This window comes from Pan troglodytes, chromosome 4 (genome assembly GCF_028858775.2).
Source record: "Pan troglodytes isolate AG18354 chromosome 4, NHGRI_mPanTro3-v2.0_pri, whole genome shotgun sequence".
In the NCBI taxonomy this organism is placed as follows: domain Eukaryota; kingdom Metazoa; phylum Chordata; class Mammalia; order Primates; family Hominidae; genus Pan; species Pan troglodytes.
Genome location: NC_072402.2, coordinates 169,381,685 through 169,395,717, shown reverse-complemented (window position 1 = coordinate 169,395,717; position 14,033 = coordinate 169,381,685). Strand labels below are relative to the sequence as shown.

The following is a 14,033-nucleotide window of genomic DNA, read 5'->3' as shown; positions in this document are numbered from 1 at the left end:
GAGAAAGGCTCTTGTTTGTCTTGTCCCCCTACTGTGCACTGTGGTTCTAGCAGCTAACACAGCATCTGACTTGGAGTGGCTGCCCAATACGCATTTGAAGAATGAATGAATGGAAAGTGAATGAGTGAATGGCTGGAGAGTAGAAGACGTGAGGGATGGGGAAAGAAGAAAGACTGGAGAAGTGGGCAGGTGCCAGGCCTGGAAGACTGTACGTGGTGCTAAGAGGCCCCTGAAGGTAATGGAAAGCCAATCAAGGGTTTCTAGGAGGATGTGATGAGGATGCGATAAGGTAACACTGTGTTATGTTGTTGGGAATCAGTGAAGGTGGGAAACCTGGAACCCTGGAGAAAATGAGTGACAACCAAATCCTACGTTTGTTTGGTGTTTCCCCATCATCCCTCAAAGGGTGTGTAAGATAGTGAGCCATGTAAAATAAGTAATTAATTAATGCTGTGGGTTAATAAGGGGTAGATGACTCTCAATTGCTCCATGCAAACTGTTATTTTCTCATTTAGAAAAAGGATCTTGTGGCTCACTGTGGAAAATCATCTTCCAGAAAAAAGAAAGAGACGTGTATGTCGGCTCTGTCTAGAATGTTTTCTCTGAACCAGAATCTCTTTCCGTAGGGTGGCTGCCCTTGGCAACTCTCGGGTTACAAGAAGCTGGGCAGGAGATTCCTCCGACATTTCAGCAGAGTCACGAGTGGGTGGGATGGGGAAGCTCCGAGCTGCAAAATAGGTAAGTTGCTCAATGTCCCTGGTAAACCTCCGAGGACAGAACTGAGTGTGATTTGGGGGAGTATTTTAGGTTCAGAGACATCTTTATGTTAGGCGAGAAATTCATGCCCCAGGCTCGTGGAGTTGCTCATAACAGTGTGTTATTGCTGGAAGCCCCAGAGGAGCTTGGACTCAGCTCCCTTGACAGGGGGCTGAGCCTCTCTGAGAAAGCTGTTTACTTCCCCAGACACATCAGTCTCACTTACCCATGTTTATTGCTTCTGCTCCTCTGCTTTACCCCCCCAGGCCTCAGTTGCAGGAGAAGCCAGTCCTCTTCTCTAAACAGAAGACACTGCAATCACCGTAGCTAGTTTTTCCTTAGTGTTTGCCATGTACCTGCTCTCGTTCCAGGCGTGTTCTAGGTGTATCATCTAACTGGGCCTTCAGAGCTCGGAAGCTCAGAGAGCTGAAATCACTTGCTCAAGGTCACACAGTCAGTACAAGTGGAGGCTTGAGCACTGCGCCTCTTAGAGTCCCTCACCTCAGGTGATTTTAACCCTTACATATGGAGTTTGCCAGAAACTCAAGCCCACCCTTTTCCTCCACGCCATGTAACTCTGCCCTGGTTTTATCAAGAAGCATCTGCCTTCTCTTCTGGATTTAAATAGTAACGTTTGCAGTGAGCATTTGTGGGCTTGGGACTGTTCAGTGGCCAGCAGCACTTCCATTCCCTGTGGAGACCCACCCTCCATTGTATGCCATCACGGCACGGTGGGTGATGAACTTGCCCCTTACACAGAAGCACAAACACCCAGTTCTCCCCCTCTCTTCTCCAGCTGCAAACAAACGGTGTGCACATAATCCAGGCTAGGGTAGCCACATGTTCCCTCCAGGACTTGGACCCTTGAGTGAGTGATTTGGGGCCGGGAGGAGCGGCTGGAGGCTCTCCAGGCCAGCGGCAGCGGTGGCGTGCTGGCCACCCATTCTCATGACCTTGCTAAGGCCCCTGTTGCTTAACTGTCTGGCAAGCCCTTGGTTTCTGGCCATTTTCCAGACTTCATCACTCTTCTCTGCCAATTCTATGAGCCCCTGATAGCCTTCCAATAAATTCCACTTGATTACCACATGGCTTGCAATCAAGAACCCAGCATAACACACAACCACTTATTAAATACTAAGTAAGAGCCAGACACTTGACATGTGACATCTTGTCAGATCCTCAAACACCCCGGTGAGGAAAGCGTTATTATCCCTGTTTTCCAAATGAGGACACTGAGGCTCAGGGAGCTGGGTGATGTGTCAAAAGTTGCCCAGCTGCAGAGTGGCAATGCTGGAATTTGAAGCCAGGCTTTTCTGATTCTGAATTCCATGTTTTCTTACTTGCCTTTTTCATCTGCTCCAGCTTGCAGTGCCTCGGAGAGGTGGCGCTGGCTAGCCTGGGACTTCCAACATACAGCCTACATTGCTGGCCTGAGACTTGTGGCAAAAAAGACTTTCAAAATCTAATTTGCTCACATACATGAACACCTGCCAGGAAGGAATTTGAGGCCTTTGGTCTAAACATGGAAAAGCTGAGTTCATTTGCCCCAGAGGGGGCACCTGCAGGGAAAAGGAAAAATGGTTTTAACCCTTTCCTTGAGTCAGAAAATGAGGCCACCAGATTCTCCTTTCATCCTTCAAGTATCAGAAAGGTCTGTGCTGTGAATTCCACAGATGAGATTCATTGCAAGATGTGAGGGCAGAGGAAATCCATGGAAATGGTGAGTTCTTTCATATTTGTGCCTTTCTATTGTCAGTTTGGGGATATTTGAGAGAAGTTTGAGCTGCATATGAAGAACCCATTTACTTTTATGCAGCTTTCTGGGGGAAATTTTGGAATTCCTCAAATCCAAGAATTTTGAGATTTTAGAACCTCCAAGAGGCCTGACCTGTTGAACAATCCCCCAGCCTTCATGCCCCAACCGCCTCTCCAGTGACTCCTCATAGCTATACTTTATTTTTTTTTATTCTCTTTTTTCGAGACAGGGTCTCACTCTGTCATCCAGGCTGGAATGCAGTGGTGTGATCATAGCTCACCGGCCCTGATCTCCTGGGCTCAAGTGATCCTCCCGCCTCCGCCTCCCAAGTAGCTGTGACTATAGGCATGCCACCACGCCCAGCTAATTTTCTTTTTTTTATTTTGTAGAGTTGGGTTTTCACCGTGTTGCCCAGGCTGGCCTCGAACTCCTAGGCTCAAGCAATCCTCCCGCTTTGGCCTCTCAAAGTGCTGGCATTACAAGTGTGAGCCACCACGCCCAGCTTTGTACTTTCTTAATGATGTGAAAAGACATCTGAGTAAATCTGTAGTTGAGAGTGCAGGAAAAAGAAACCCTATCACACACTCTTTTGTCAACCGAATTGCAGAAATCCACATTCAAACTGGATGCATGCGTTCAGCAACTGGAAGCTGAGTTCATATTTCATTGCCCAACTACCCTGACCACTTGGGAATCGCAGGTTTGGAAGGACCCACAGCCATTCTGTGGAAATGGATCTGCTTTCAGGACCGAATCTCAGACTTCTTGGGGAAGGCTTCAGTGGCTGCCTTTGCTGTACAGACCTGGAGATGGGTCTGATGATCGGACACCTGAATTATCTGTGTGGCTGAGTTTCAAGAAGACCTGCTGGGGTGAAATGAAAATGGTGCCTACTGGAAGCCCCAGTGGCTTTGCTGGTGGAGGTGAGCATAGATCCTAGAACTATATCCTGATGTTTGGGCTCCCATGTATATGTGAAATTCATTCTTTTTTTTATAGGGTGGCAAACATTGAGCTCTATCTACCCCATAGTAATAAAGGATGGCTTTAAGGAACAGAAACCCATTTAAAATCACTCATATAAAAGGGTGACTAACTGAGGATTAAGAAGGGGATTCTCATCAGAAGAAAGCACAGAGAGTAAAGCTCAACCTGTGGGAACTAGAAAGCAGGCTGACAGCTCGTCTTCCCATTTCTCCCTTTGTGGTCCCATCTCTGCTCTCTCTGGGAGGCAGCGGGCCAGTCTCCCTGCCTCTTTGTGGTTTCTTTATCTTTTTCCTTTTTCTTTCTTTCTTGCTTTTTTTTTTTTTTTTTTTTTTTGAGATGGAGTTTCACTCTTGTTGCCCAGGCTGGAGTACAATGGTGTGACCTTGGCTCACTGCAACCTCCGCCTCCTGGGTTCAAACAATTCTCCTGCCTCAGCCTCCCGAGTAGCTGGGATTACGGGCGCCCACCACCATGCCCAGCTAATTTTTTGTATTTTTAGTAGAGATGGGGTTTCACCATGTTGGCCAGGTTGCTCTCAAACTCCTGACCTCAGGTGATCCACCTGTCTCAGCCTCCCACAGTGCTGGGATTACAGATGTGAACTACTGTGTCTGGCCTGTGGTTTCTGTGTCTCCACAAGTTTGGCCTCCACCAAGATTTTGGCACCACCTCCTGCCTCATCTCCGTATGACTCTACAAGTTCAGCACCATCCACCAAGGCTGCTGGCTCTGGGGCTCTCTGATGCTTTTGGTGGGGACAGTGTATCGGTTATCTGTTGCCACACTAATGCTGTGTAACAATCATTAACACTTCAGTGTCATACAACAATAAACATTGATTTTCGCACACTAGTCTAAGGGTTGCTAAGTGGTTCAGTTGTGTTGACCTGAGCTTGGTGGGACTCGTTCATGTATCTGTGGTCAGCTTTGGGTTAGCTGGGTGGCTTTGTAAGTCTTGGATAGGTGCTCTCATATGTCTGGACCTCACCTCAGACAAATGGGCTGACTTGGCGCTGCTCTATGTGGCTTATCCTCCAACAGGCTAGCTTGCTCATGTCCTCATACAGAAGCAGAGATGCAAGCAAGTGAGAAGGTGGAAGGACTCAGGTCTTGGGCCTTCCTCTGAGAACTATAACACCATTCCTTCTGCTGCATTCTCTTGTCTAAAGTAAGTTACAAGGCCAATCCAGATTCAAGGGTGGGGGAAACAGGCTTCACCTCTTGATGAGAGAAGCTACAAAGTCACATTACAAAGGGCATGGCTACTGGGAGGCATGAGGACTTGGGGTAATAATTACTTGTGTAATTGTTCTGTCACAGACAGGGAATCTGATTGGCTCTCAGCAGGCCTGTGGATTAGTTCCGTTTGGTTCAGGTGCTATCTGAGGTTTGGAGGTGTGTGTACATGCAGTTGGGGAAAGGTCAGAAGAGATAACAGCAGCCCCAAGAATAGAGTATTTAACTTTGGCACAAGACACCCACTGTGTGTTATATTCCTAATCAGATTAATTGGTTGAGGAGCGGGCTTCAAAGAAAACCGAACTGGGCCAATCACAGACTACCCTAAGGCTATTATTTAAGCCACTCTGGTAGGCATTTACCCTTTCCTTCTGAGTTGGGGCCTTAGATGAGGGAAGTTCATAGTTACAGCAGCCGTTTTGCCATCTTGTAAACTCAAGAGGCCAGAGTGGAACATAGAGACAGAGAAAGACCAGCTCCCAGGGTCTAAGGTGCTGAGTCAAGCCATGCATGAAACCATCTGAGCCTGGACTCTTTATTGACACACATTTTAGCTTAGCCCATTCTAGGTTATGTTTTCTGTCACTTTCTACCTAATGGGTCTTGACCAGGGTCCTGACCAGGGTCCTGACCGATTGCCACCATTTTGGGGACAAGGTCTTGCTCTGTTGCCCAGGCTGGAGTGCAGTTGCACAGTCACAGCTCACTGCAGCCTCAGTCAATATTTCCAGGAAAGTGGCAGACATGTTGATTACATGAGTGTAGACTCAACGTTTTAAGGATTCAACCATCACTAGTTCTGGGCCTATCACTGTATATCACTGCAGAAATAAAGCCGATATACTTGGATTTTTGCATTGCGTTATATAACTGCTAAAGCCTATTTAAAAATATCTCCTCATTATTATTAATGTAAATTATCATATAGCTCACATTTCCCTGGACACTGTGGATATTCCTGATATAGGGTAGAAAACAAACAAAAAACAGAACTTTGCCACTCATCAGGAGCTCCCCATCTCTTGGTCTCATCTATCTTATCCATAAGGAGAGAGCTGGGCAAAAAGCTAGCCGAGTTACCTTCTGTGTGAGTGGGTACACAGCTCCTTCCCATTTCTTCTACCTACAAGAACAATAGCTGCTATTAGGTGCTTACCCTGGGCTAAGTACCTTACATGCATTATCTCTTCATTGCATGTATCAAAATGTGTAATTGCATGCTTTTTGACTTTTAATTTTTTTTTTTCCTGGAGACAGTATCTTACTCTGTCACCCAGGCTGGAGTGCAGTAGTGTGATTTTGGCTCACTGCAGCCTTGACCTCCTGGGCTCAAGTGATGCTCCTGCCTCAGACACCCAAGTAGCTGGGACTACAGGCATGCACCACCATGCCCTGCTAGTGTTTTGTATTTTTTGTAGAGATGTGGCTTCACCGTGTTGCCCAGGCTGGTCTCAAACACCTGGGCTCAAGTGATCTGCCTGCCTCAGCCTCCCAAAGTGCTGGGATTACAGGTGTGAGCCACTGCACCTGACCGACTTTTAAGTCTGATGTAATTTCAAACTTATTGAGAAGTCACAAGAACGATGTAAAGAATCCTTAAATAGATGAGTTCATGTCCTTTGCAGTGACATGGATGAAGCTGGAAGCCATCATTCTCAGCAAACTAACACAAGGACAGAAAACCAAACACCGTGTGTTCTCACTCATAGGTGGGTATTGAACAATGTGAACACTTGGACACAGGGCAGGGGGTGTGGGGCTGAGGGAGGGATAGCATTAGGAGAAGTACCTAATGTCAATGACGAGTTGATGCGTGTAGGAAACCAACATGGCACATGTATACCTATGTATCAAACTTGCACGTTGTGCACATGTACCCTAGAACTTGAAGTATAATAAAATAAATAAATAAATAAAAAATAAAAAAAGAATCCTTGAATATTCTTTACCATGATTCAGCAATTGTTTACATATAGCCCCTTTGCTTTGTCATTCATTTATTTATTCATTCATTCTCCTCTCTCTCTGCATATATATGTATATTATGCCACTTTTTCCCTAAATACTTCAGTGTGTCTTGCTTGTCTAAGAAAAAAGGCGTGCTCTGATATAACAACAATGCAATGATCAAACTCAGGAAAATTAACATGAGTATAATTCTGTCATCTAATCCACAGACTACATTCAAATCTTGTCAGTTGACCCAACAATCTAGTTGTTAATAGCCGTTTTTTCCCAGTCAGGAGCCAATTCAGGACCAGGATTGCATTTATTGTCATGTCTTTCAGCCTTCTTTAATATAGAATAGGCCTTGTCTTCCATGCTTATCACCCTTTTGAAATACAAGGCCAGTTACTTTGCAGAAGGGCTCTAAATTTGAATTTATCTCCTGGTTCCTAACAATTATATTCACATTATGCATTTCTTGGCAAGAATACTACCAAAGTGATGTGTATTTTTCAAGGCCTCAAACTGGGAAGCACATGGGGTTCATTTGTCTCAATGTTGGTGTTGTTACTTCTGCTCACTTGGTTAAAGAGCTGCCTACCAAGTTTCTTCACTATAACATTCCTCGTGAGAGGAATTTATGTTGTTGCATGTGTCAGTAGTTTGTTCCTTTTTTGTGCTAAGCAGTACTCCATTTTATAAATATACCATACTTTGTTTATTTATTCTCCTGTTGAAGGATATTTGGGTTATTGCCAGTTTGGGGCTATAATGATGAAAGCTGCTATGAGGATTCATGTGTAAGTGTTGTTGTGAACATATATATTCATTTTCTTGGATAAATACCTAGAAGTGGAATTGCTGGATTATAGGGTGGATATATATTTAACTTTTTTCATGTTTTTTGTAGTAGCCTTACTGAAGTATAATTCACATATATTTGTTTATAAGAAACAGGCAAATCATTTTCTGAAGTAGTTGTACCATTCTGTATTCCTACCAACAATGTATGAGCATTCCTATTGCTTCACATCCTAGCTTACATTTAAGATTGTCAGTATTTTGAAGTTTAGCCATGCTAGTGGCCATGTAGAGGTATTAATATCTCATTGTTTTAATTTGCTTTTCTCTGGCTGACTAATAATATTGAGTAGTTTTTTCTATGTTCAAAGGTCATTTGTTTATCTTTCTTTGTGAAATGTCTTTTTGAGTCTTTTGGCAATAAAGTAATTAAATATTTTTGTTATGGAGTTGTAGAAGTTCTCTGTATATTCTGGATACTAATCAGTTGTCAGATTTGTTTTTGCAAATATTTTCTTAGTCTTGTGTGTGGTGGGAAATAGGGGTCATTTTTTTTCTAATATAGATAACTAGTTGTTGCAGCACTTGTTAAAAAAATACTTTCTTTTCTCCAGTCTTTAGAACCTTTGTTAAAAAACAAAAACACAACAACCTGTTGATTGTATACATGTAGTTCTATTTCTAAACTCTCAGTTCTTTTCCACGGAATTGTCTATCCTTTTGCCATTTGTTATGGTCAGAATGTTTATTCCTCCCACCCATTCATATGTTGAAATCCTAACCCTCAAGGTGATGCTATTAGGAGATGGGACCTTTGAGAGGTGATTAGGTCCCTCATAACTGGGACTAGTGCCCTTATAAAGGAGACCCCAGAGAGCTAATTTGTCCTCTCCACTATGTAAGGACACAGCAAGAAGACACCAGACACTGAATTAATGCAACCTGAACAAAATCTATTGAGATTATGATTGGGATCACGTTGACTCAGTAGATTTATTCAGGAAGAACTGAAAACTGATTATGAATCCCAAGTCTTCCATTTCATAAGCATGACATATCTATCCATTATTTAGTTAAAAATATTTCTCTTAGCAATATTTTGGTTTTTAGTGTAAGGGTCTTACACACCTTTTGTTAAATTTATCCCTAAGTATTTACTTTTTTGATACTGTTGGAAATGGGCTTTCTAAATTTCATTTTTCAATGTTTGCTGCTAATATATAGACATACAATTGATTTTCGAATGTTGACTTTGTATCCTATGACTTTGCTAAATTCACTCATAGTTCTCAGAGTCATTTTATGTATTTCTTAGGATCTTCTATATTAATAATGATGTCACATTTAAACAGAAGTAATTTTACTTGTTTCCTTCTTCTTATCTTTGTGTTCTTTTCTTGAATTATTACACTGGTGAAGATATTCACTGATACGTTGAATATAAGTGTTGAGAGAGACATTTTTGTCCTGTACCTGATCTTAAGAAAAATATTTAATATTTCACCATTTACTATAATCTTACTTTTATGCTTTCTATAGATAACCTTTATCAGATTGAAAAACTTCTTTTCTTTTCCTAGTTTGCTGAGAGATTTTACAATGAATGGGTGTTTAATTTTGCCAATGCTTTTTATTCATCAATTACCTTCTTTATTCTGTTAATAGAGTTAATTATGTTTATTGACTTTGGAATGTTAAACCAACCTTGCATTCTTGGGATAGACCCCAGTTGGTTATTATGTAATGTACTCTTTATGTATCACTGAATTCAATTTGCTAATATTTTATCCAAAGATTTTTGTGTCTATGTTTATGAGACAGATTGGTCTGTAATATTCTTTTCTTGTAATATTTTTGTCATATTTTGGTGTTAAGGTTATGTTGACTTCTTCAAAGTTTATAAAAGATTGATATTACTTTTCCTTAAATGATTTTTAATATTCACCAGTGAAACTATCTGTGCTTCAAGCTTTCCTTTTGGGAAGGGTTTTGATAATAATTAATTTTCTGTGTATATAGGGATATTTGAATATTCCATTTTATCCTGCAAAGTTATAATGACATTTTTAAAAGGAATTTGATAATTTCATCTCAGTTGTGGAATTTATTGCAATAAAATTTTTCAAAATATCCTTTTATCATTTTGATATATTTAGAGTTTGTACTTATATACTCTCTTTTATTCCTGATATTGGTAATTTGTATTTTCTTTTTTTCTTGGTGAGAATTGCTAAGGATTAATCAACTTATTTAGTCTGTTTAAAAAAGCAACTGTTGGTTTTGTTAATTTCTTCATTGTTTGTTTTCTATCTCACTGAACTCTGTACTTATTTTATCTTCTATGTGTTTTGTATTTAACTTGCCTGCCTTTCCATAACATTTTAAGGTGGAAACTTAATTGATTTTAAACTTTTCTCCTTTTCCATAGAAGCACTTAAATCTACACATTTCCCTATAAGTGATAATTTAGCTAAATGTAATAAATTTTGATATATTGTATTTCTGTTATTACTCAGTTCAAAATACAATTTGATTTGGTTTATTACTTCTTCTTTGAATATAATGTTATAAATGTGTTGCTTAATTTCCAAATATTTGAAGCTTTCTAAATACTGTTATTAATTTCTAATTTAATTCTAGTGTCATCATAAAACATACTGTTAGAGTACAATCTTTTGAAATCCTCTGACATGTGTTTTATGGGCCTGCATTTGGTTATTCAACAGTAGTTGGGTGTAGTGTTCTATAAATGTCAATTAGGTAAGTGTAGTCAATAGTCTTGTTTAGGTCTCCTATATTTTTATGATTTCTGTCTATCACTTACTAAGAAAAAGGTGTTAAAATGTCCAACATGATTTTTGAATTGGTCTGTTTCTCCCCCTAGTTCTGTTAGTTTTACTTCATGTATCTGGAAACACTGTTAATAGGCTCATTCACATTTATCATTGTTACGTCTTCCTGATGAATTGACTCTTTTATCATTTCTAAACACCCTTCTGTATTTCTGGTAATTGTCCTCTCCCTGAAGGCTAGGGTGTCTGAAATTAATATAGCAATCCAGTTTTTTTTGCTTGTGGTTTGCAGATATATCTTTTTCTGTTATTTTTCTTTCAAGCCATCTGTGTGGTTACAGTTAAGAATTCTTTTTTTGTAGACTGCATATAGCTGGGTCTTCATATATTCCACCTTTTAATGGAAGTAGTTTTTTAGTCTATTGAAATTTAATGCAAATATTGATATGGTTGGATTTTGGCCTATTACTTTTTTTACTTGTTCTACATATTTTTGTCTGATTTTGCTCCTCTATTTTTCTTCTCCTATATTATTTGGGTTAGTCAAATACTTCTTAGAATCTCATTTTAATTTTTCTGTTGTATTTTTAGCTATATCTCTTTGTATTTTGTAGAAATTGCTCTAGGGATTACACTATGCATCCTTAAGTTATCAGAGACTATTGAGTTAATATTGTATAAATTCCCATAAGAAACATTATTCCAAGATTATAATTTAATTAACCCTATCCTTTGTGCCATTATTATAATGTATATTGCATATACACATGTGTAAATCCCACAACATATGGGGTTTTTTTCTTTAGACTGCCATTAAAAAAATTAAGAGCAGAAAAAATAATCTTTTACACTCACATATTTATTATTTCTAGTGCTCTTCACTCATTCTTGTAGATCTGGGTTTCCACCTGATGTCCTTTCTTTTCATCCTGAAAAAGTTTAGTTTATCATTTCTTGTATTCTAAGCTGACTGGCAAAAAAAAAAAAAAAAAAAAACCTGTACATTTTTATTTACTTGTAAAATATTTATTTTACTTCCTTTTTGAAGGACATTTTTGCTTAAGATCCTGGGTTGACCATTTTTTTTTTCTTTCAGTATCATAAAGATGCCCTTCCATTGTCTCTGGTCTTTATTGCTTTTGTGAGAAGTTAGTAATCATTTTTATAGTTATTCTTTTGCATAGTGTTATTTTCCTCTGGCTGCTAAAAAGATTTTCTATTTATCACAGCAGTTTCACTGTGATGTGGCTGGGTATAATTGTATTTATCCTGCATGTGTTTTCTGAGCTTTTTGTTTCATTTTCCACAAAATTACTAGGTAAACGTGTTACACAGGTAGATATATTTTTACAGGCTATTGAAGCTCTGTTTATTTTATCTGCTTTTCCCTCTCTTTTCTACAGATTAGATAATGCCTATGATTTATTTTCAAGTTCACTGATTCTTTATATTTTCATCTCTAATCAGCTGTTAAACCCACTCAGTAAATTTTTCATTTATATATTATCGTTCTTAATTCTAGAATTTCTATTTGGTTTTTAAAAATAGTTTTAGTTTCTTGGCTGAGATTCCTCAACTATTCTATCATTATGACAGTGTTTTTCTTTAAATCCTTGAACTTATTTCTAATTCATGCTTTGAAATGCTCTTCTGCTCATTCAAACATTTGAATTGTCTTGGGGTTGGTTTCTATTGCCTGTTTTCTTCTCTTGATTACAACTCACACTTTTCCATTTCTTTGTATATCTAGTAATGCTTCATTTTATACTGGAGGGGTTTTTTTTGTTTTTGTTTTGTTTTGTTTTGTTTTGTTTTTGAGACAGAATCTTGCTCTGTCACCCAGGCTGGAGTACAGTGGCGCGATCTTGGCTCACTGCAAGCTCCGCCTCCTGGGTTCATGCCATTCTCCTGCCTCAGCCTCCCGAGTAGCTGGGACTACAGGCGCCCAAAACCATGCCTGGCTAACTTTTTCTATTTTTAGTAGAGATGGGGTTTCACTGTGTTAGCTCGGATGGTCTCGATCTCCTGACCTCATCATCTGCCTGCCTTGGCCTCCCAAAGTGCTGGGATTACAGGCATAAGCCACCACGCCCGGCCTATACTGGAGGTTTTGAACAATACCTTGTAGAGCCTCTGGATTCAGTTATCTTCCTTTGAAGATTGTTATTTTTGTTTCAGCAAGGCATTACCTTGGTTAAGTTCAAACTCCAAACTCAGTTTTTCTTGTGTTGAATAACAGCTGAACTGCTCAATTTCTCCAACTTCCCAGCTGTTGCTTTTTGCTAAGAACCTTGAAATCTTCCTTACACATGCACAGTGCGTGAGTCAACAAGAATTTGAAGTAGAGTTTTTAATTTAGGTTTTTAGGGGTTCACATTTCATTGCTCCCTCTTTTTCCGCATTTCTTCTTCACTTTCTACCTTTCTGGCAGCTCCAAACTGCATCCTCTGACTCCTCAAGCCAGCTGAGGCTTTTTGCTTGAGTTCTAGCCACTCTGGGATACATAAACTGGAAAGCATTTTAAGGCAAAAATGGGGTCAACCTCCTTCCAGTTTCTGTCTTCTTTTGGTAAAAAGGTAACAATTGCCTTCAAATTGTTGTTTTGTCCAGAGTGTGTATTGTGACTTGCAGGAAGGTTATTATACTACAGGTTACTCTCCTGGAAATGTAACTCCCTGTAATTGTATATCAATATGTTTATTTATTTAATGCCTGTCCTCCTCACTAGAGGAGGCTTCATAAGGGCAAGGACCATTTTAATTTTGTTCACTGTTACACTCCTGTTGCCTGATATTTAGTAGCCACTCAATAAATAACAGCAAGATGAATGAATGTTACTTAATTCTCACAACTCCCACATCATCAAGTATTCATGCTCTTTTTCTCTTTCCCTTATTTTCTCTATAGATTTGCTCCTCCACTGTCTCTTCTTGTAGACACACGACTGCTACAGTATCAAGGGTCTGATGCAGACATGACAATGTCAAGAGGAAGAGGAGAGCCTCGCTCTTCCCAGGCTTTTGCTTTTAAGAGCAGAAAAACTTTCCCCAGAGTTCCACCAGCTCACTTCTCATCTTACTTCTTTGGCCAGAACTGGCCCTTGTGCCCATATTGTCAGTCAAATGCCGACAAAGGAAAGGGGCCACTATGAGTGGTTTAGACTTGGATTGGGTTTGTCCTTATTGGATTGTCCTTAAGTCCTTTGAAAAAGAAGTATACAACAGAATGAAATCTTGACTCAGCTTTCAAGAATAAAGAGGGTGAGATGACTGATGGATGGCTAGCAAAATCAGATGTGGGCTCTGTCCTCATGGAGCATACAGTCAGAAGGGGAAGATTTACCTAATTACACTAACAAACTTATAACTGTGGTCAGTGTTCTGAAGGAAAGGAAATCCAGTTGTATGGTAACATATAACAAAGAAACTGAACTAGGATGGAGATGGGGGTGGTAAGTGTGGTTGGGGAAGCCAGGGACATGATCTGTAGGATGGCTGGCCTGGATTCAAATTCCACTCCACTTACTTGCTGTGTGATTTTAGATAAGTCGCTTCTCCTCTCTGAGCTCAACTTCATCTATAACAATCTTTCCTAGGGTTGTTAAAGGATTGAATGAGCCACTCTATGTAACCACTTGACACATAGTAGGCACTTCAGTGGCTCCTTTTCCAGATTAAAGAAGGAGAAAACGTGTATGTTTGGAGTTAGCACAAGACAGGATGATTCCTCATGTTTGTTTTGGAAAACAAGTCTTA

General features: G+C 39.9%; 1 long non-coding RNA gene across 1 annotated transcript; it reads left to right on the top strand.

Annotated features, from left to right (window-relative positions):
* Nucleotides 1–710: 710 nt before the first annotated feature.
* Nucleotides 711–13,546, top strand: LOC129144043 (uncharacterized). Its single transcript, XR_008548135.2, has 5 exons — nucleotides 711–738; nucleotides 2,119–2,476; nucleotides 2,902–3,435; nucleotides 6,364–6,447; nucleotides 13,186–13,546. It is a non-coding gene; the product is annotated as an uncharacterized LOC129144043 (long non-coding RNA).
* Nucleotides 13,547–14,033: the final 487 nt, after the last annotated feature.